Source organism: Oenanthe melanoleuca, chromosome Z, assembly GCF_029582105.1.
Source record: "Oenanthe melanoleuca isolate GR-GAL-2019-014 chromosome Z, OMel1.0, whole genome shotgun sequence".
NCBI lineage: Eukaryota > Metazoa > Chordata > Aves > Passeriformes > Muscicapidae > Oenanthe > Oenanthe melanoleuca.
In genome coordinates this window covers 73,552,308-73,575,030 of record NC_079362.1, presented here as the reverse complement: position 1 = coordinate 73,575,030, position 22,723 = coordinate 73,552,308, and the positions used below count along the sequence as shown (strand labels likewise).

General features: G+C 38.5%; 1 protein-coding gene across 1 annotated transcript in view; it reads right to left on the bottom strand.

Annotated features, from left to right (window-relative positions):
* The window catches only part of LOC130265357 (urea transporter 2-like), a 302,492-nt gene extending 280,348 nt beyond the window's left edge, over window positions 1–22,144 (bottom strand). Inside the window, exons 1-2 of the mRNA XM_056514401.1 lie at window positions 22,112–22,144; window positions 17,112–17,219 (exon numbers count right to left, since the gene is read on the bottom strand). The gene's annotated coding sequence lies outside the window, so the exon portion shown is untranslated. The remainder of the gene's footprint in view (window positions 1–17,111; window positions 17,220–22,111) is intronic.
* Between the last annotated feature and the right edge of the window lie 579 nt (window positions 22,145–22,723).

Below are 22,723 nucleotides of genomic sequence, written 5' to 3'. Positions count from 1 at the left end.
CTGGCAGCCTCGGGGCTGTGCCCATTCCCTGGGGAGCCTGGGCAGTGCCTGACCCCTTTCTGGGGGAAGAACCTTTCCCTGATATCCCATCTAACCTTCCCTGACACAGCTCCAGCCATTCACTCACATTCTCGCCCTGGTCACCAGAGAGGAGCAGATTGATGCTGTCCTTCCTCTTCCCCTCACAAGGATGCTGAGGATCACAAATGAGGTCTCCCCTCAGTCTCTTCTCCTCCAGCTGAACAGACCAAGTGCCCTCAGCTGCTCCTTGTGTGGCTTCCCCTCCAGGCCCTCCACCACCATTGCTTTGTGATCTATAAGCACATGCATTTTCGCACTAGTGCTCTTTGGAAGGCATCTAGAAATCTTGGGACAGTTTAGAAATCCATGGATTTGGAAGCACTTGTCCTTTTTTGGGGCACAAAGCCCAATCTCTAATTGCCAGGAATCAGCTGCTGGGCCCCTCCAGCAGTGTGGGCTCTCTCCTCTGTGCCAGGCTGGACACAGAGCAGGCAGAGGGGTGACTTGGAGGGAAAGAGCAGCTGCAGCATAAATCCAGTCAGAAAGGATCTCAGGCTCTTCAGGTTCTTTAAGGACTATTCAATTTCTGCTGTGGCCCTCATAAGCACAGAAAGAAATAGATTTTAAAGGCTGGACTCAGGGATGCTGAAGGACTGTGTGTGCTCAACAGGCTGCTGCTCAAAGAGCTCATCTCCTTGTACTGCCTGTTAATGGCAGAATCGCTCTTCATCAGCTCAATCCCACAAAATCTTTAGTATGTGCTTAACTTTCTGAACTCTGAGCAGCCCCTCTGACTTCAGCACAGCTACCCCTGGTGCAGAATTAAGTGTAGACATAAATCATTGCAGGACTGAGTCTGGAGTGTAGCATAGTGAGTAGTTTCTCTTCAGGAAAGCATTTATTTCCTGAAGGCACTGTTTCAGCTTAAAGTTTTCACATATTTGGGTTATACTGAGTCAGTTGGGAAGCAGAATTGAAGGACAACTAGAAATGTACAAAATACATGTTACTAAATACAATATTTTCAAGCTGGGGTGACAGACTCACAAAGGAATTCAGATGTCACAACAGTTTCAAAAAGAAGTGTCAAAGAAATTTGTACTTTTCTACCTTAGCTCAAATGACATGGGTAATTGGCTGGGAAGAAGGAGGTTGAAGTTTAAATTTCCTCTTTGCTTGAAAGTATGAATGTGAATTTAAGTTTCCAACACCCTGAGGAAATTACATCTTAAACAATGAACTGTGGAATCTGGAAAGGTTGCATAAGGCCAGGTTTGTGAATCCAGTCCTCTTGTGACTTTAGTGCCCACTTATAAATGTGAAATATATGTTGAAAGTCACTAATTTAAAAAGAGAGGGGAAAAAAAGGAAGAAAAGAGGGAGGGGGCAAAATTAAAAAGTTAGAAAGAGAAGAATACAGTGCCATATTGACAATATTTAAAAGCAAGATCATGTCACATCTTGTGCTATGGCTGGAGCAAACAATAAGAAATTATTCCCAAGGATCTGGCTATGGCAGTGGTGACTCCCAAGCAGGACTTTAAGGTATTCCCAGTGTCTCAGTGTTAAACATTTATCATAGTTCTATAAAATTTTACTCTCATTGTACTGCTTGCTTGTTTTACCTGGACCTCAAGGGGCAAAGAGGATTCTGTAGTTGCTTCCCTTTTCAAGCAAATTAAATAATTTTTTTCATAATAGCCCTATTAAGCCAAAGGTCTCCCCAGTTTCCCATAGATTGTCACTAAGTCATGTCAGTGCCTGTGTAGAAACCCCAGCTGAGTCTCACTGATGTCAGTCAGAAAAGAGATGGAAAAAAAATTACCAAACCCCAGATTTTTTATAATCACTGGAGTTAGCAAGACAGTCCTTAGTCAAGTTGCTCATGTTGAATTGTAACTTCCTTTTCTGCATTTGCATGTTGATTGTCAATGCTTTCTTATCTGTATAGTGTCATGCATATTGCCAGCATGACACAAATAAATGAGCTAATGAATAAATAATGGCAATCAATAGAAACAAACATAAGATTGACTGCCCTCCTCATTGTTCTCACTGAAAGAGATGCCAAAAGCAATCAGGCAGCATAAATTATAAAACAGAAGTTCAGCATAAGAAAGTTTCAGTATTTTAAGGAAACTATGGTGTGAATAAGGCAATATACTGCCTAAAAACATTTACCCAGGTTTGTTTTGCTTTCAGCAAATGTCCATTTCTTCTCTCACTGAAATAAAAAAATAAGTTTCTTGGTGCAGAACAGCTTCCAAAATATTTCAAATTGGTTTCTAATAAATTAAGTGTTTGTAATTTTTTCTTATGGTGAAATTTCTCCCTGTGTTACTTTTCCTGCGTGCTACTTAAAATATTTTTTATCCATTTTGCCAAGGACCTGAGGACTTAAGGCATGTGTTTGTCAGCAGATACTCTGCAAGTGGTGAATAGTGAAATATTCCTATGGAATTAGTTATTCTTGAAATAACATTGAAATAACTGATTTCAACAAACTCACTACTTCTTCTACTATGTGCTTTTAAATATTCCCACTCCTCTTGAATCTTTATTTCACCCCTTTCTTTTGCTCCTTTTGTACAAATAACAGACAACTCCTGTTTTGATGTGCAGTGCTTTCCACAAGCCAGCTCTAACTCAGTGACAATGCTACTTCTCACAGGTTCTTTAATTTCTTCCTATCACTAATGATCTGTTGGTCATATATTTACATGCAAGGAAAAACCCCACTGAGAAGCACAAGAGCAGTGAAAGATTTTTGCAGCAACCCAGCACAAGGGAGCAATGATGGCCAGACTTATCATGACAGAGATACATTAAAAAAACCACAAGAAAACAAACAAACAAACAAACAAAATTTAAAAATAAACTCGACAAACAAACGAAAAATAAAGCCCAAAAATAATTTCTCCAAGCACAAAAGTCTGTATGAATAAGGTGCCTTGAATCTCCCCTTCACCACTGGGTGGCAAATTGTGTTTTATTAGCCAAAGAAGGCTCTAGTAGACAAAACCCAAAAGACTAGAAAGGCTCATGTTGTAGCCATGTTCTGTAGTGCCATATGATAATTTACAGCCTGTGTATATTGAGATAATACCACGGGGCATTTTTCTCTAGTAGAATGCATATCTATTGTTAAGTAACTGATGACAAAGGCTGGCACATTATTAAAGGCTGGACTGAGTTCAGAATTTGAAATTCCCCTTGCATTTCAAGCAATTTTCAATGTCCACAACTGTCATCCAACATTGTCTCCAAGTGGCAATTCAGTGGGAGAAAAATAGCGATCCATGTAGGGCTTCACAGTGACACATCTGCCATGTTATTTATCTTAAGGGTGAAGACAGGAATGAACCAACTTCCAGCCTCATGAATCAAACCCCAACATAATAGAAATTAAAGGGAGAAGAGAAAGGGACAGCATCTTTGTGTGAATGTAGGTTAATGGAATATCATGTGAAACTGCTTTTGCCAGAATTACTCTCTCTGATTGCTTCCAAGTCTACTTATCATGATGTAAATCAGGAGGAGCTTCATTAAGTGAATTGACTCACTTTGGCCCAAACAGCTGTAAAAGAGATCTAAAAGAGTCACAGTATCACTGCAAGGGGTCAGTGGCCCAAAGCCTTTCCATGATTAAAATGGTGGGACAAGCACTTTAACCTTTCAGATCTGAAATATATTTGTCTTCCCAGGCAGCTGCCCAACACTATATTTTAAAAAAACATTTCCTGCTTTACACTTCTGTATTTTGGGGCTTGCCCTTCCCACCCCTTGCCAGCAGTCCCTGCACACAATTTCATGGAACTTCCAAACATTTCCTGTGGAGAAAAAAACCCCAAACTTTCTGAACTCTATTTTGCTTTGGGGCATCTAATCTTGAAAGTTATGAGTGCTGTTAAAAATTGGCTTTCAAATCATGGAACGAGGCCCTTAGGGATACTTTCTTTATCTTTTTTTTTTTTTTTCCCTCTCTTCATAAGAAGTTTCAGAGCTGCAGAGCCTCAAGCCAAAAGAAATAGTTGTACAGGCAAGTTTTCTACAGAACAAGAGGCATGCTGGGGTGCTTGCTGGAGGCTATTTTACCCTCCTGCATTCACATGCCTCCCACAAGGATCCATGTAGCAGATATGAAAATGAGTACATGAACTCTTGGGTGAACTTTTAGGTTGGCCTCACTTCCTCCTCTCATCCTGGCCATTTCACAGATTCATGGAATAATTTGGGTTGGAAGGGATTTTAAAGATTTTCTCATTCCAACCCTCCTGCCATGGGCAGGGACACCTTCCACTGTCCCAGGCTGCTTTTTTTTTTTTTTTTTTTTTTAATAAAATTAATGCCACACCAATTCTTGCTGCCTTCTTCCCTCCCAGTGGGGTGGGGGAGAGAGTTGTGGGGAGAAAAACCCAGTAAAATTTGTGTGTTGAGATAAGGGTCTTTCATTAAGGCAGAGAAGGAAAAGGTAATAACAATGATAATAATAATAATGATGATTATGATGACATAATAATAATAGTAATAATAGTGATAACAACAACAAGACAAAAGAGATACAGAGAAAGTGATGAAATTGTTCACTACCCGCCATCTCCATACTGATACATATTTAGAAAACAGAGTTCTTACCCACAAATTATCGGATCACCAATTGTTTTTTGTGTTATATGTGAAAGAGAGAAGGCTTTGCTTCTGCTTATGTTAGAATTTTTTTTTTTTTCTCTCGCATAGACACTATGCATATTCTCTTTCCTACATCTTAGGGCCAAAAGAGGTGAGTATTTTTCTCTGGCATGACCTCCTCTGGTATTTAAAATAAAGCCTTGAAATTTTGCTTTGCAGCCCTGAAATGGCAAAATTTAGCTGAAGAAGATGAATGAATGCTGTTCAGATTTCACGTTAAAAATGGCTTTTCAATGATTCATGCACAAAGGGAAATGCTTAAATTAAGTGTTTCACACACCAAACAGGCTGTTAGATAGAAGACGTTTACTTTGCTATTAATATTATTATTATTATTATTTATTGTACATTACAGCGCTGCCCCCAGTAGTGCCTTTGTAATAAAAGACAGATTCCCTCTCCTTTCCTGACTCTGAGTGATTGCAAACAAAGGCCCAGACCATGCCAAGCCTCACACCCATGGTGAATCTCACACACAGTGTGTTTCCTCTGGAAACCATCACTGTACACAGACCAGGGCAGATGATGTCACAGCTGTGTGTCTGTGCCCACAAAAGCACAATTGTACAGTTGGTGGGAAATTTTAAGAATTTGCTTATTTTTTCTGTACTATTTTTATACAGAATGCACAAAATATTTTCCTGATAGCTAAACCAGAGAAGTTCCCAGGTTAGCAGAGCTCACAGCCTTCACTGGTCTGAATACTGGAAGGCAAGTACAGAGGTCAGGTGTGAGATGTTTCTTTGTGTTTCCCCATCCCAATAACCCACATGGACCGAAGATAAACTTTATTTCATTCACTGATGAGCCCTGGCACAATGCAGACACACTTCTTGCCCCCAGACTGCCAGCCAGCAGCACAGCAACTGGGGAAATGCAATTCTTCTCCTCCTGGGGTCACACTGTGTGCACAGTGGTCTGTCCTGCATGACTGAACCAGAGTACAAATATGCCTTTTTATTTTTTTCCCTGTTGATCTCTCGTTTAGCTTACCTACACAGAAGGTTTTTCAAATGCACTTAAAGGGTATTAACTTGTAGTTTCCTTACAGCTCTCCAGTCAGGCTGCTGAGCAATTAATAGCATACTTTCTTTTCAGAAACTCAGACAGGGACTCCAAGGACTAAATCAACCTAAGGTGCAGAAATTTGTTCTACCACAGCTAATTATCCAATGAAAACTCTCAGTTCAGCAATATATCTGAAAACAGAGTGCTTGGACAGCCAAACTAGCATTTCAGTCTATTTATAATATAAAGCTTCACTATAGCCAACGTTGTTAAGAGGTTTTTATGGTATATAACATGAAGTTTTGGTCTTTAATTACTCCTTTAATCTTTGCTGGGCTTGTTCCTGAGAACAAGTTACACTCCTGCTTTTTACAGGATAAACAGCTTCCAGGAATGCATCAGACTGCCACAGGGGTCAGAGAGTGCATTGATTGAACACCACTCTACTTCAGCCTAAATACTGACTGATCTGGTTTGGTTTAATGGAAGTGCAATTAATATAACTAATTAACGACTGACCACCCAATTTTCCATCTTTTTTTTTTTTTCCCACTTCCACCTGGACAGGTCAGCTGTTTGGAGGATTGTTAAATCCCTATATGTTAATTTGAAAATTATGCTAAATAATGCTAAGTATATGTTAATATAGGGATTATATTAAATTTTAAAAACATACTGATGCTGCCCATTTGTTGTCAGATGGGTGTCTCTTAGGACTACAGTGTTTATTTTATTTTATTTTATTACACTTTCAAACCACGAAGAGGGGTCCAGGTTTGTTCCTGGAACAAACTCACATGAGGTTCTCAAAAATAAGGTATTTTCTTTACAGTCATGCAGTATGACAGGGAGGCAGCTGATTTCACAATGACATGATATGTTCCTAACTTCTGGCAAACCAGTGGAGCAGCAGCTCTACTTTTTTCTGGATACATTTCAAAACTGGTTTGAGATTCTGGGTAAGGAGAGAATGAGGCCTTGTTGCAATTATAGAAGTTCCAATAAGAAAAGAACTCTTCTATTTACCATAAATCCCCCAAGCTATCATTAGCAGAAGACAAACATCAAAGGGAAAAGGGATATTTACTAAATTTTGGACATTTGATTCCGAAACAGATACTCTGAGTGACAATTGTCTACATCTTTGTTCCCTCCATCTCAGCTTCCATTCTCAGGCAAAAGGGTGCATGAATTGCCTTGTGGAGAGATACCCCCTTTCAGACTATCTTCTCCTTGGGACTCAAATATTGTTCTTATCCAAGAGCATTTCTCAGGACTACAGAAGTGCCAGCAACCCTTGAGCACAGCAAATTAGAGAAATCCCCTTGCCTGCAACACAATTGTTGGAAACTCAGTTACCCATTGGAAGGAAAGAAGAATTTTCATGCCAGAATGTCAATTATTGGTGCACAACTTTTGTCAAAATCTCTATTTCATATACAGTGGTGGTTGACCTGTATTCATGCACGCAAGTGAGATTTCATATGTGTGGCTAACTCTTAATTCTTGGACAAGGTTCTTGGACTCAGCTGTAGCTGGATAAGGGTTTGATATTTTGTTGGAGTGCTGACACTTCATTCTGCTTTGACCAATGTCTTTCTGTTGTAAAGTCATTGTGCAGCACTGGAAACTCACTGGCTGGTCAGCAAGGGCACGTGGACCACATCAGATCACCTCATTGTATTGGATTAGGATTTAGAGTAGTGCACAGACACCACAGTGGTTTTCTGGAAACTGCTGAACGTCACAGAAGAAAAAGGGAAGAGCTGTGGAAAAGTAAGAGGTTCTTATTAGAGGTGGCATATGATGGATGATGGATGGATGGATGGATGGATGGATGGATGGATGGATGGATGGATGGATGGATAGACTCAGAAGAACACTAGTGACACCATTCCATAAGAAGCTGTGGACTTCTACTGAAGAACTATTGATTATGACTGAGAAAATAAGATCGAGAAAAGAGTCAGAGAAAATAAAAGCAGAAATATAAGTCATGGAAGCATATAAAACAAAGGTTTATGCCTATAGTTGATAGATTAATTGATTGGGTTGATAGCAGTGAAGGCAAAATCTACTAAACCACGAGCACTATTAGGCCACACTTGGTGCAATGATTCTGTAGTGGTATTCCTCTGACCACAAATCCACAGGAGTTCTGGAAGCACATGGCAAATGGTCTGTGCAAGTGCACTAAAGAATAAAACATATTGTGTTTATTTCCTACAGAGGTACAAGTTGCCTGTGGTCAGCTTATTTAAATTGCTAGGCCTAACTGAGCTCATTAATGATTTGTATGTTTGTTCAAATGGGTTTTTAACTCCAAGAGTAACCTCCCCCTCAGAGTGGTCTGAATGGTGGTCATCAATCCTTGGAGTAGGTACTTTTATTCCTAGAAATTGTTTGCAACCCAGTATTGATTTTTGAAAATTGATTCATTTATATACATTCACTAAGCAGCTTTGACCAACAGTTTCTGAAGTATGAGGTATCCATGAATGTCACCTGCTCACTACAAAATTTACATTATGTGTCATGTTTTACCTGAATCATAGGATACTGTCCCCAGACTGGTCGAGTTTAAATGCAATTAGTAACTTGATGGCTAAAGAATTAAGACCCATTTTGAATCATGAATGACATATAAATATTCAGGAAAGCTTCTTTTGGGGAGCACAAGGGACCTGAGAACAGACTCAGAACAGACTGTGGTCATTCATATACTCATGAATAATGTTACGAGACCTCAGAGGAGCAGAGGAGTATATCCACATACTAATATGTGCCTAACCTCATTTTATTATTCCAAGGACTCTAATCTAACTCAGAGGGAGATCATTTACATGAAAGAATCATTAGATAAAGTGCATAAACAGCCTTTGAAAGAGATGAACACAGATCTACCTCCTTCCCAAAGCTGGCATCTGACATAGCAGATTTGAGAGCTCTGCAGTCACTTGATGTCTCTTTCAGACCCAAAAAAAAAAAAAAAAAAAAGAAAAAAAAAAAAAAAAACTTGAATAATTTTTACATCAGCTTCAGAATTTCCACCAAAAATAAAAAGGTGTTAAGTTTAATGCAGCATAATCTGGTGTCTGCTGAGCTCCCTGTAGGAGCCACAAGGTCTATTTTGAACCTGTTAAGGTAAACATGAACTCAGACCTAGGCTTCACATGGAGCCCTGTGCTCCAACAAGTATGACTGCTAGCTTCGTTTATAAAGGATGTGCAATATCAGTAGCTTTTCCTCCTTTACCTACCTTGCAAAGAAAGAAAGGATTCTCATGTTATAAAACCTTACTGAATTTTAGAACACCTGCAGGAAAAAAAAATTACATACAGGGAACACTGTGGGGTTTTCTTCCTAAAGAAGTCATTGATGGAGTTCACACTTATTCAATATTAGCTGGCAGTTCATATAATATTTTCAGAGTTGAAATTTTGAGGAAAGGTACTGCTCAGTATGATTGAGCAGGTTCTATCAAAACAAAGTGATACAGTCAGGGATACAGTCAGCACTTAGCTGACTGCAAATGATGTCTCTGTCTAGATACTTGTGAAAAATGGCAGTGCACAGAAGCAAATCTTTAAAAAAAATCAGAGTCCTACCAAGTGGAGGCAATTGAGATCCATAATATGCAGTCATCTGTTGAGTCATTTCCAAAGCTTTTCTTTGTCTCACTGGAGGCAATTGAGGGTTAAATGTTAACTTTCTTATCAAATTGTGAAATATTAATTTGAAAAACAAAAAAACAAACTAACAACCAACAAACCCAACACACATGACAGCACTTTTGGGGCCAAACCTCCCAAGGGTTGTGATAATAAGATTACGATAAGGATATCTAGAAAAGGAATAATCTAAACTAATGAGATTAAGCAGGGTGAGATCATCCATTGATGAATTTATCCCATGACTGAGAAAAATGTAATGGGATTAATGACAAGGATTTTTGATCATAATAAGATGTGGGCTGATGCCTGAGCAAAAGTTCAGTGGTTTCAACAACTGCAGCAAGCCCCATGTGTAAAGACAGCACAGCAAACCTTAATTGGCAAAACACCTTGTGATAAACACCTTTGCTGCTGTTTTTTGGGGAAGTTCTACAGGATTTAACAGGAAACTGCAACCTTTCTTTCAGTATTATTGCTTCTTTCTGGCTGGATCATCTAAATGAAATGGAAATTCTGCATCCACAGCAAGGCTCTTTATAAATTAAAGCATCCTCTCAAGTGGCCTTACTGGCCAGACTCTACCCTTGCTTGGTGAGACTGACACACCTGGGGACATTCCCAGCAGAAATTCCTTGGGGAACTCCTAAAGGCTGTGTGATACAGGGAATTTCACCGTGGTCAGGAGAGTGCTGCTCTCAGGGTGGAATCCACCTCACCTTGACACCAGCTGGTCACCCTAGGTTCTCTTTGTGGCTGGTGAACAGGGTGTGCTGTAGAAGTCCACTAAACCAATGTAAGAAGCTTGATTTAGGATGGTATCATTTGTCTTTGAAAACATCCATCTTTTCTACCACAGAGTGGAAACAGAGTTACTAGTTCAAGAAGACAAATGAATTTATTCAGGGTATAGTGAAGGGTTGTTCTGTGATTTGCCTGTTTTTTTCTCCAATGTATGAGGAAAACTTGGTCAATGTGATTAGTACTGCTAGTGAGACTAGAAGGATACAATGGGAAAAAAAACCCCACCAAATCTTAGTTTTCTTATTGTAAAATCTGTGAAATGAGACAATATCATAAAAGCCCCTTATTTGATAAAAAGAAAGAAACCATTTTGCTCCAGAAAAAAACAACTGAGAAAAAATTGAAACACTAACAAAGTGTTACATTCTTGGACAGCTAAACTCTGAGAAATCCTGTAACATAGTTGTCCTATTTTATTATTGGGTAAACACAGATGTCAAAAGATTACATGGGGAGCATTGTGAAATGATTGGTAATAATTTTCAGGAGCTTCTTCTTTAAGGACTCATCACTTAGAAGAGCATGAACATGTGAAATATAACTACATCCTCTCCAAAGCACGATTGGAGACTCCTAAAATATTCAGTTTCAATGGAATTCATTCAACAAAAAGGCACAGTAGCAAGTAACAATCAGTGAGTGCATATAGCTACATGGACAGCAAAAGGAAAAAAAAAAAATCTTGGCATGTATGTGCTTTGAAGTTTTCCACATAACTACTTTTTTCATAAAGAGAGGCCACACAGGCTCCACTGAACACAAGTGACATGTCTAAAATAGCTCATGTACAGAGAGCTTTCAGGGAATGTGTTTTGCCAATATCATATTTGTGTTTGTGTTCCTTACATGTATTTAAAAGTCAGTGTCTTTTTTTTTTAATTGTCTTTGCTTGATATAATCCAAAAACATTTCTCCAAATAACTAATGTCTTTAGAGCTCAGAAATCCTGTATACATAATTGCATCTGAATTTCAGCCTAATCACATCTAAAATAATCTTATTAATAATACTAAGCTATTTGCTAACTCTATCATCCATTAACTTTTTATGGCATGTAAACACTTCATGTTTTACTGACATATTCAGAAAACATGGACAGAGGGACTAACTAGGTATAGAAGCAAGTGAGTTATCCTAATTTATAATTTCCTGTTATTGTAAATTATTTCTTCTATGTATCTTTATGGCCTCCTTCTATCTTGAAATGTTACTACACTACTTTTCTGGTAACTTGTGCACCTTAAATGTTGTGAAAACTATCTTAAAAGTCAATAAAAAAATACAATGGTGCTGCCTCAATCAACCCAATGGAGGAAATTCTACTGAGCAACCAAGCTAAAACACAACTGCACCATGATTGATTGAAGATATGAATCAGAAAATTTAAAGTTTGGGTTTTTTTTCCTCCAGTCTTAGTTATTAACAGCAGCTTAATTTATAGAGAAGTTGCTTTGAAATTATCTCTAGTCCTGTAAAGGGTCTGCCAGTGCAAGGAGTGACACTGTCTTGTGTTGCACTGGTAAGATGAGCTACCCATGATTATCCTAAATGCACAACAACAGAACAGATTGCCACAAAATAAGTCCACTTCTATTTATGAGAAAACATAGGTAAGAATGTGGGGTTTTTGTTTGTTCGTTTGAAATTTTTGTTTGCTTGTTTTTGGTTTACTTTTGTTCTGTGTTTTGTTTTGTGTGTTTTGTTTGTTGTTGGTAGTGGTTTTTGCTTGTTTGTATTTTTGTTTTTTTAGTGTTTTTTGTTTGTTTTTGTATTTGTTTTTTGGTTGGTTGGTTGGTTGGTTGGTTGGTTGGTTGGTTGGTTGGTTGGTTGGGCTTTTTCTCCCAAGGGGAAGAGCATAACTGCTAAAACAAGAGGGGAAGCTGAAAGTCATCCCTCCCCACCAAAATCTGGGTGACTTCACTCAGAGACCTGTTGGCACAGTGCTTCACCACTTTAACAATCTTTGTTGGTTTTTTTTTGTCTCTGCATTTGTGTAATCACTTCACGGACCCAGTCTAGATCGCATCTGACCTGTCAAGCAAACGCCTCACAGTGAGCTGTGCTGATTTCAGCCCCTATGGTAAATGCACATTTGAAGGTACAATTTTACAGGGAAGGTAAAATTTTGAAAGTTCCTTATGGGGCCATCAGAATGGATCAGAAGATGAGCAGAGAGGAGAGCAGCTTCTCAGTGATGGGGACATCAAAGAGAAGAGATTGCAAAATTTCAAGGCCGGTGTGGGTATTTATTTTTTTCCTTCTCTATTGAATTTTGTTATATATATCTGGGAATAAAATATCTTCTACAAGAATCCAGAATCCAATTTACCATTTTGGTAAATATGGTAATTTGATTCTAAGCTCATCTTAACACACAGCAGATAAATATGCAATCATAAACTATGTCATCATAAATAAAAGCGTAATTGAGCTCAGGCAATGAAAACCAATCAATAGAGGACACTCATCCCCAGTGAAAGCAACTGCTAATGCTCTGTGGTTCCTGGTGGATACTCTGTCATTGTGTTTTAAAACCACAAGGAATTCCCTGTGTCATCAGCAATGACCACTTTATTGCTGGTGGATTAGGAAATTAGGAGGGATAAGAGTGCATCTGAAATCCAGGGGCACATCCATTTAGCCCATCTTCCAATGGGGAAGATCACATGGATTTCTCTTGGATTTGGACAGGTTCAGAGAAAGCAAATTGGGACCTTCCTGCAGTACACATGGTACCAGAGAGAATGGTGGAGCTTATTCTTCCAAACACAAGAAGGAAATTAAGAGCTGATAATCAGTAAAAAAAAATTTGCTGATTAACAATTTTTATTCTTCTGGTTGTTTCAGTCAAAAATTAAAACCTCAAGGAAAACTTTTCTAAATTTTCCAGAAGTGTTACACTTCTTAACATTAACTAGGTTTAATATACCCTTTTTTAAAGAGCAAAATTTTCTATTTCAAGGTAGCTCTATTCATTTTTCATGAGACAAGTTTTTTTGAACATGAAGGGTTCCAACTTGAAATGAATAATATTATCTATATTTAAAAAAGCTATTTCATTCAACTTGAAACCCCATATAACACCCCAAAACCCAGTATTTTCTAATAGAATGAAATATTTTTAATGAATAAGAAATTTCAGCAAGTTGAATAATATATATGATAATTGCGCATTTCTACTATTTGTCCCATGATGAATACTATGCTGACTACTATCAGATGCATTAAATCAGTCTCATTTAGTCCAAAAGTGATCAAACTTCATTTAAACAATGCAATTCCTTTTGAAAGTATTAGAAGGGAGAACAACAACAAATTCAAATCATTCATTTCTCTCTTGCTTAATGAATTATTGATTTGTGCTTCCTTTTTGAATGATAGTGCTCTGATGTGATAAACATTGATTTGAATCTTTATACAAATATTGTATATCATCAGTATGTTATGGCAACAGAATAATACATACTCAAACAGAGCTGAAGGGATGGAAAACCATGAAAAAAACCCACCACGAGCTGCCACAGATGTGTGTATATATGTGTGAGGGTGCACATGTAAAATAGCAACTGGAAATGAAAGTAATAAATAAATAAATGAAAAAGCAATAAATAAATAATAAGTAAATTAAATCTGAGGGGGGAGGGTGGGCAGGGGGTTTGATAATGATGCAGAATTATAGAAAGTTTACATTTGGGTTAACGCTGAACAGACAACCTTGGAAATGAAAAATAATTACTTTGTACTACTAGTAATTCCTCTAACTTGACATTTCCTGCAATCACGAGTCAGAGCTGTCACAGTTTAAAGGGAGGGCTCTCTCACACCCTGCTTGTGTTCAGCAGTTTCGCTTCGTGCTCAGCTATTCACACCAACGGCAGCTACACGCTCAAAAGACAAAAGAAAAGTGCTGAGAGCGGTAAACACACAGATAATCCTGTCCACCAAACAATTTTGCATTTCCTTTATGCACCATTTATTTCAGACAAAAAAGCTGCTGAGAGATTTACGCCAAAGTGATTTCCGCAGCTCAGCTGCTCAAGTGTGGGGAGATGATGGAAGCGCTGAGCTGCACTTTCCTGGGGACCATTGCATCCCCCTGTCCTGCCCTGCTCTTCCTCGGGCAAGTTAATTTCTAGCATCAGCTGGGTGGTTTTTTGGCAGCCTGGATGAGGAGAAGGGTCCTGTGACTACTGAGAGATGAAAGAATAAATCTGTTTTCCCTTGAGGAGCAGTGGATCCCCAGTGCTGGCTGTTCTCCTGCCACACCCAAAGTGGGCACGCTGGGAAGATGTTCCACTTTCTCCTGGGCCTTCTGCAATGTGGGGAACATCCCTCTCACATCTGTAGGGGAGATAGCTGTGCTTGGGGCATACAAAGGTCCAAAACATTCAGGTTTTTCACAACACAACCCAAAACATCCATATTGGAATGGAAAACATTCATGCAAAAACCCTCAAATGAGTATAGCTGCACTGGGACAACGAGTGTTTGTGCTGCCATACACTTTCACAGTGAATTAGCCTTGCCACAAATGATCTATAACTATTACCCACCAGGGCAGCATTGAGATTTTTTCCTACAAGGCTACAAAGGGTGAGATCTAAACCAGCATTCAGGGACTAACCAGATCCAGACATGCAATCCCATCTCAACAGATTGCAAAGTGGGACCAGGGAGAAATGGAAGCTGAGCTCCTTCTCTCTGCCACATCACAAGTATCCCACCCAGTGTGGGTCCTGCCATTTATCCTGCTGTATGACAACAGCAGGATATGATTCCCTAGGGTAGAAAACAATCTGGCTTTCTTGTGACCACCCTCCAAGGCAGTATGGAAAATTTTACTTTAAAATCCTGGCTTAATGAAGTATCTGTAGGTAGAGGCTCCAATAAGGTAAATCAGGCTAGGTAAGGTGTGCAAACAAACATGTCCAAATTAATTTGTAAACAATACATAAAACTTTTTTTTTTTTTCCCTGTACACATGCTTTTGTGCATGGTTCTGATCTTTTAAAGTGTCTCAATGGACTCAACAGAATAAGACTGCCCTGAAAATTTGTGCATGAGACGGCTCCCAAAGAGTAGGTTTTGCCTTTAAATTCTTCTAATCTTGACAGAATTGGGCATCTTATTTCTATCACTCAATAACAAATTAGTTCTCCATTCCCAGAAAATGGTTTCGGTATTAATCAGAGAAATAAACACTTTTTTGTGGTTATCAGTAAAAAACCCCAAACAGTCCATTTAAAACCTATTAGCAAGCATAAGAGGGCTAAGGAAAGCATAATTAATGTATTTTTTTTCCCCTTTCCACATATTTAACAGTGTTTTGGAACATGATCCATAACATACACAGCTCTGTTTGTAAGGAGTTAGATCAACATCCTGCCCCAATGCTCCTACATATGGAGTGGGAAAATGAAACTTGAGCCTTCAGTTTACAAGTAGCTGGGGAAAAAAATACAGATCACAGGGTTGAAAACTTGTCATTATTATGGCATAATTTGCATTATAAGAAACTTAAAGCTGGTATTCTAGGTTATGGACAGTGCTATAAAGCTGGTAGTCTACGCTGTGTATTGCAAGCTCATTTAAAATGTACTCTTCCACGCCATGATGAGAACACAAATTATAATTAGGAAAGTAACCCAAGCAGAAAATTAGTCTGGAGGACTAGTCTGAATGTGCTCCTGCAGACAAAGCCATCCTGTGTCCTAACTTTACTGTCTCGGTGTAGGGAGAGATTGATGCAGAAGATAAAGAGAGATATGGCTTTCCGGGATGGGGAGAAAAATAAAAGGCTTTGCAAGTATGATCCGTGGTGTTTCAGTTGTGCAAGCACACACAAAGAGGAGCCAGCAGGTCCCATCTTTGCAGAGTTACCCAGAGCTGCCACAGCTGCACCCCACAGGTCTGTACCTGGGGTTTTGTTCCCACAGTCCCATTCATAGGCAAAACCCCACATTGATCAGCACAGATAAGGTCTGCTGACCCCATCCTGAACCCAGAGCCTACTTGCACAAGTAAATGTACCTAACATTTGTAACCAGCAAAGGATTAGCTGTAAAGGTAATGATCTGAGGAAAAAAACACCATGGTTCCAAATTACATTATTAAACAAAAGGGCTCACAAACCCCCTACCCCTTACCCTCTGCCCCCACCACAAAAAAATAAAATGAGTGTCAAAAGTTCTTGCTACTGCTAAGTAATAAACCATACAAATGATTTTAAAAAAAACTTAAAAGCAAACATATCTGAAAATATTTGCCCTTGAAGTTTTCTTTTCTGTAAGTGTTTTGTGGGATTTGAAAGCCAAATGATTCTCTACAAATCAGTTGGTATCACTGCATTTATTCCAGAAGGATTGGAACAAATCCACTCTTTGGAAAATTATACCTACCTTTCAGATGTCTCTTCTTGTGGAAAGGGGACCTGTACACTAGACACTAGTTACATTGCACTCAAAGGAAAGGTTCATAATTTTCTATCAAATATTTCTTTGTGTTTTCTGTGAGAGTGAGTTTTCTTGGGGTAAGTGCTGCTACTTCATTTTAAGGGGTCCCATGACTTCTTGTCCCTTACAGAGAAAATTTATCCTTGTTTAGAAAAAAAAAGAAAGCAAAAAAACTACTGAGGAGCCAGATCAACCATTGCCATTAGAAAAAAAATTAACAAACTAAACAAAACAAGATTAATAGAACTTGTAAGTGAGAACAAAGAAAACCTCTTAGGGAAGAATTTCCCACCTGCTTTTTGTGGGACAGAATTTACTTGATACTTAGGACAGCATTTAAAATATATCCAACCCAACCCAGACTTAGATTCAAATCCATCACCTTGACTCTGCAAAAACCCAGATCATCTACAGCAGCTCTGCCACATTTACCTAATCAGTACATTTTCTTTGTTGTCACACTTACCAGTGAATCTCACTTCAGGGATGGACTAGTGCAGAGATTCAGTCTCTGGTTGATGGCAATGATAAGAAATCCAAAACAGGAAAAAACTCCAGGAGGAGTTTCTTGGACCTGAATGAAAGAGCAGATTGATTAAGTTTAGTTTTCCTTCTCATTTAAAGGCTGTGGTGAATTTAAGTTTACTCATTTCACATTATTTCATATGTAAATGTAAAAAATATTGGTCTGCATCCCGTATGTCCAAGAGCTTAGGAAAATGGAATTATGATTTCACATATAATGCATGTGTAAAAGATGTGTATATAAAGATGTGTATGAGTTTAGTGTGAATTTGAATCTGCTCCTGGTCAGAATATTTCCCAGGAGCAATGTTTAGTACAGGTTTCAATAATGTGTTTCTATTCATTTGGGGGTGATTTAAAACCCTACCTTGAGTAAGCACATGTTTATTAACTGTTGTTTGTGGCACAGATATTTCCTGAATCTGGCTGTAGAAGCAGCCAGAATTTTTCAAAACCAAAAGCAAAACTCAAAGTGATTGCTTATATTTGAAAAGAAAATAAACACACCTGAGGTCAAAGTTCCTCCTTTAAACTTCATCACTGGGGTATATGTTAAGAATTTGTGTGCCTGTTTTGAAAACTTTTAGTCATAGTATTTTTTTTTTAATATTCAAAATGTGAAAAACATTTATAGAAGGAGTGCATTTCTATTATGAAAAAATTGGGAAAAGGGATACAAATTCACATTTATTGCTTGTCAGAGCCCTCATGTAGGATTTAGTCTTAGTGAGAAGGAAGAAATACACAATCATTAAAAACAAAACCAGCAACGATATGTAGACGATTTAGGCAACTTAAAGTTTCATTGTTACTGATTCCTGAATTTTCATTCTTCTTCTATATATTTTCAGAGAATCTGCTTATGGAAAGTAGCTATATATTATGAGCTAATTAAATTTCAAAACTCCAGTTTGGTGACACTTACAGGATATTTAACACTTTTCCAAACTGTGACAGAATTTATATTCATGGACATCTTTTCAGGAACCTAATTTTAAGTTTAAAAATACTGACTCATAAGCTTCTTGAGATGTGTGAGAAATGTTCTATAGAACATTCATAAAATGACAAGAAGGATAAAGGTGTTGGCTTAAAAAAAATACTTGGAGAAATAAAAACCCACCAGGAAAAATATTAATCACCTCATATCAAACTGGCCTGAGCAACCTGAAACCTCTTTAGGTGAGGTTTCTACCCAAAGTGTGTCTTGGTTTATACAGATTTTCTGAGCTGGAATTTACAAAATCTGACTTAACAAGCCCTCAATTGAGGATGAACTAGCTAGAAGAGAAAGTTGGTTATTAAGATTTTTTTACTGAACCAGGCAATATTTGTAAAAGTTTTGGAGCTCCCTGAGTCTCAGAAGCAGGATAAATATTCCCCATGAAAAGGGTTTTACATGTAGGCAGCATTTAAGGCACCTGGTGCTTGTCATATTGACCTGGATTCAGGTGATAACACAATATCTGATTTTATTATGAACCAGAACCCCAGATAAAACTCAGACAAAAATGCTTTCTGTACTAATAAGAATGGTTGACAGTTTAAAAAAAAAAAAAGAGCTAAGTAAAATATTTATAAAGCAGCCCTTACAGTTGTGCTTGCAGAGAGCAAGGCAGAACCAAACCTGATTTTTGCCAAAGCTGCTTATCATCTGAACTGCTTTGCAGTATTTTAGAAATTACTGGGTTACTCAGTAGACTTCTGAAAGCTTGAGAAATTATACCACAACATTTTTTTTGGCAAATTTTCCATCACTTTGTAGATCGAAGAAATTAGAAATTCTGCTTTCCTGGGCTTTGCAGCCCCTCCTCTTTTCAGCCCTCCTACAGATTAAAAATTGAATGATACAGCAAGACTGGCCAGGAGAAAGAAAATGCAGAAGTACATCTCAGAGATTCATGCTTTCAAACTCCAACAGACAGGGATGAAAGCTCCAGACTCAGTGCAGCCATGCCTTTAGAAAATGTAGCCCCAAGATTGTGTGCAACGCCCACCTGAAAAATCTCCCCTTAAATTTGAAACTCCCAAGCTGCTCCCCTCTGCCTCTCCCTCGCTGCCCTAATGCTCCAGTTTTAATTAATGGCTCACTTATGTACCTCCACCCCAATTTAAGATACCTTGTCAGGTGCTGTGCTGGAGCAATTGGAAGGAGAACAACGAGAACTGAGGTTGCTCTTCCTGTGTTAACCCCCCTCTAAAAAGTATGTGGACTTATAGAAAGGTCACTGCAGGCTTCCCAAGTGGAATCTGTACCTGCACTAATGATCTTCAAAAGCTGACACAGGTTGAAGAGGAGTAAGCACAAAAAAAAGCTCAGATTCATTTCTGCCTTCAGAGTACACCCTTTCCTCTCCAGCCTCCAAGCACAGACCCTCCCCTGCCTTTCCATGGGGACAATTCAGAAATCCCAGTGTGTTACCAGCGGCCAAAATCATGCATCTGAATATAATTTAATTGTGTTGCCCTTAATAGCTTTCTTTGCCCCTAATGATTTGTTTTAATTTTCAGTACCCCTAAGCTGGTCAGGCAGTCAGATCCTATCCTATCCTATCCTATCCTATCCTATCCTATCCTATCCTATCCTATCCTATCCTATCCTATCCTATCCTATCCTATCCTATCCTATCCTATCCTATCCTATCCTATCCTATCCTATCCTATCCTATCCTATCCTATCCTATCCTATCCTATCCTATCCTATCCTATCCTATCCTATCCTATCCTATCCTATCCTATCCTATCCTATCCTATCCTATCCTATCCTATCCTATCCTATCCTATCCTAATTTCCAGCCCCAAATTCAGATCAGTACCTTATCTAAAGCTTCCTGTCTTCCTCTGGAGCTTCTTGCCTCTAAGGACACTCTGGGAATGCAGCTTTAAGAGCCAGGCATTGTCAGGGTGGGGGTGAGATGCCCCAGCCTGATCTGAGAGGTTTTCCTGACATCCATCTGATGTTGTCCCTTATCTCCATCTCCTGTACCGACAGATAGATCCTGCTACATCATTTCTGTCCCTGACCACTATCAGTAGACTTCGATTTACTGATTGCCTTATCTTTGCCACAGCTTTATTTTACTCAATACACCCTGCAAGTTTTCAACCTCTGCTGGTCCCACAAGGGTTTTTCAAGACAGTGTGTGCCAATAAAATGTCCGTGTGGGGCTGAAATGTCCCAGAGATGAAGGAAAAGGCTGGTTCTCTGACCTGTGACACAATGTTATATCAAAGCTGCATTGCTCATAGGTAAATTCCCTTTTGCTTTACTGCACAGAAACCTCTGACTGAGTAAAGCCAGGCTATTTTTTTGTCAAAGGAAAGATGGGAAGCATATCTGTAAATTGTTTTACACTGCTTGTTCATTGGCCATCATTGTTAATCAGACACTTTTAACTGAAAATAACCCAAAAGCATCACCACTGTGGCCATAACAGCAGAGAAGGGAGGTAAGGGAATCTACACCACCACTCATGACTTAATATCACAGATCAATGCTGATGTTTCCTTTCTTTCTTTTTCTTTCTTTCTTTCTTTCTTTCTTTCTTTCTTTCTTTCTTTCTTTCTTTCTTTCTTTCTTTCTTTCTTTCTTTCTTTCTTTCTTTCTTTCTTTCTTTCTTTCTTTCTTTCTTTCTTTCTTTCTTTCTTCCTTCCTTCCTTCCTTCCTTCCTTCCTTCCTTCCTTCTTCTTCTTTCTTTCTTTCTTTCTTTCTTTCTTTCTTTCTTTCTTTCTTTCTTTCTTTCTTTCTTTCTTTCTTTCTTTCTTTCTTTCTTTCTTTCTTTTTTTCTTTCTTTCCCTCCCTCCCTCCCTCCCTCCCTCCCTCTCTTTCTCTCTTCCTCTCTTTCTTTCACTTTCTTTCTTTCCCTCTCTCTTTCTCTCTTTCTTTCTTTCCCTCTCTCTTTCTCTCTCGCGTTCCCTCTTTCCCTCTTTCTCTCTTTCTTCTTTCTTTCCCTCTTTCCCTCTTTCTCTCTTTCCCTCTTTCCCTCTTTCTTCTTTCTTTCCCTCTTTCTCTCTTTCCCTCTTTCTCTCTTTCCCTCTTTCTCTCTTTCCCTCTTTCCCTCTTTATTTATTTGATGTTACCTCAGTGTTCAAAAGTGTGCAAAAGACAAATGACTAGAAGATTCTTACTGAAACATAAAATGGGAGAGTGAGGAGTGAAAAGAAAAAGAGAAACATCTCTAATCCTGGTTCATATAACACTGATTTCCAACGTGCTGCAAATCTACTCATGTCCCTTTAAGAATACTCTTAGTTTATAAAAGCTAACAGCATTAAAAATACAGTAATTAACATGTTCATAATGTAAATGCTAATAATTTAACATGTCAAGAATCCTCATCCCCTACTGAATCAATATGAATTATTAAAACCGACTCTTTAAGACCTTTAAAATCAACTCTCAAAGCATGCACCAACAATTACACCATTGGCATACAGGAGCACCAAGTTACAAATTCATGTGTAAGACTGTCTGACACACTCGTTCTCTTTGATGTGAAGAAACAAAAGCCAAAAAAACCTCCTCTCAAAATTTTACATTTGGAACTACATTATCTCCATGCATAAGTGAAATTTTGGGGTTTTTTCTCTGAGATTTTCTAAGTTTTGTAGACATAAACCTTATTGAGAGGTTATAGAGTAATTCTTTCCATTATGAAATTGTGTGACAATCCAAAATGTTCCTGAATCGATAAAGAACATAAAGATAATAAAAACAATTAGCCTAATAAAGTAAAAGTTAAAGCTCCTAGATTTAGATCAGTTTCTCTCAAGGTTGTTTGTCGTGAATAAGACATTTATAAATTTATTTTAAAAGTTATAAATAAAGACAAGCCCTTAACAGTTATTCCCATGTTTCCTGCAGAAAAGAAAAGAATAAGTTGAGGTTTTCTTCAAACATCTATGAAATAAAGATGGAATTACTGGATGGATGCATCTTACCTCCCAGCCCGCTGGAGAGACTTTGGGAAAGGCTCACAAAGCCTCCTTTGTGTTTATATATGGAGACACAGCCAAATGCCTGCAGGAGATGCCTGTTTCCTGGTCAGCCCATTGAAAGAAGATGGCAGATATGACCCCTTTTTTCATTTGTTACAGATACAAAATAAAGTTTTGCAATTGAGTACAAAACCCATCGCATCAACTGTGGCTTTCAAATGCTTATCCTACATGCTTATTGTGCAATGCTCATGTTAATGTCTTGCTCCACTTGAACAATCAGATAATGGACTGGAGGCCAGCAGGCCAGAGGTTGTTCTTCCTTTGGGAGAAAGTTCTGTGCCCAGAAGTTCACTGATAGCTGTTTTCCATGGTGCCCCTCTACAGCCAGAGCAGAGTTTCAGCCCCTTCAGACCAGAGCACAGTCCCCCTGCACTCCACAAGCCTGGATTGACTCAGACCAGCTGGGAATCCAGCCCTTGTTTCCTATTTCTTGATCCACCCAATTGCTGCTGGAATTCTACAACAAGCAATGCTAAACCCCCTCTTTACTGTGAGAAAGGAGGAAACTAATTTCAGAGAGGTTAAAATTTTACAAAGTTTGTGCAATCAATA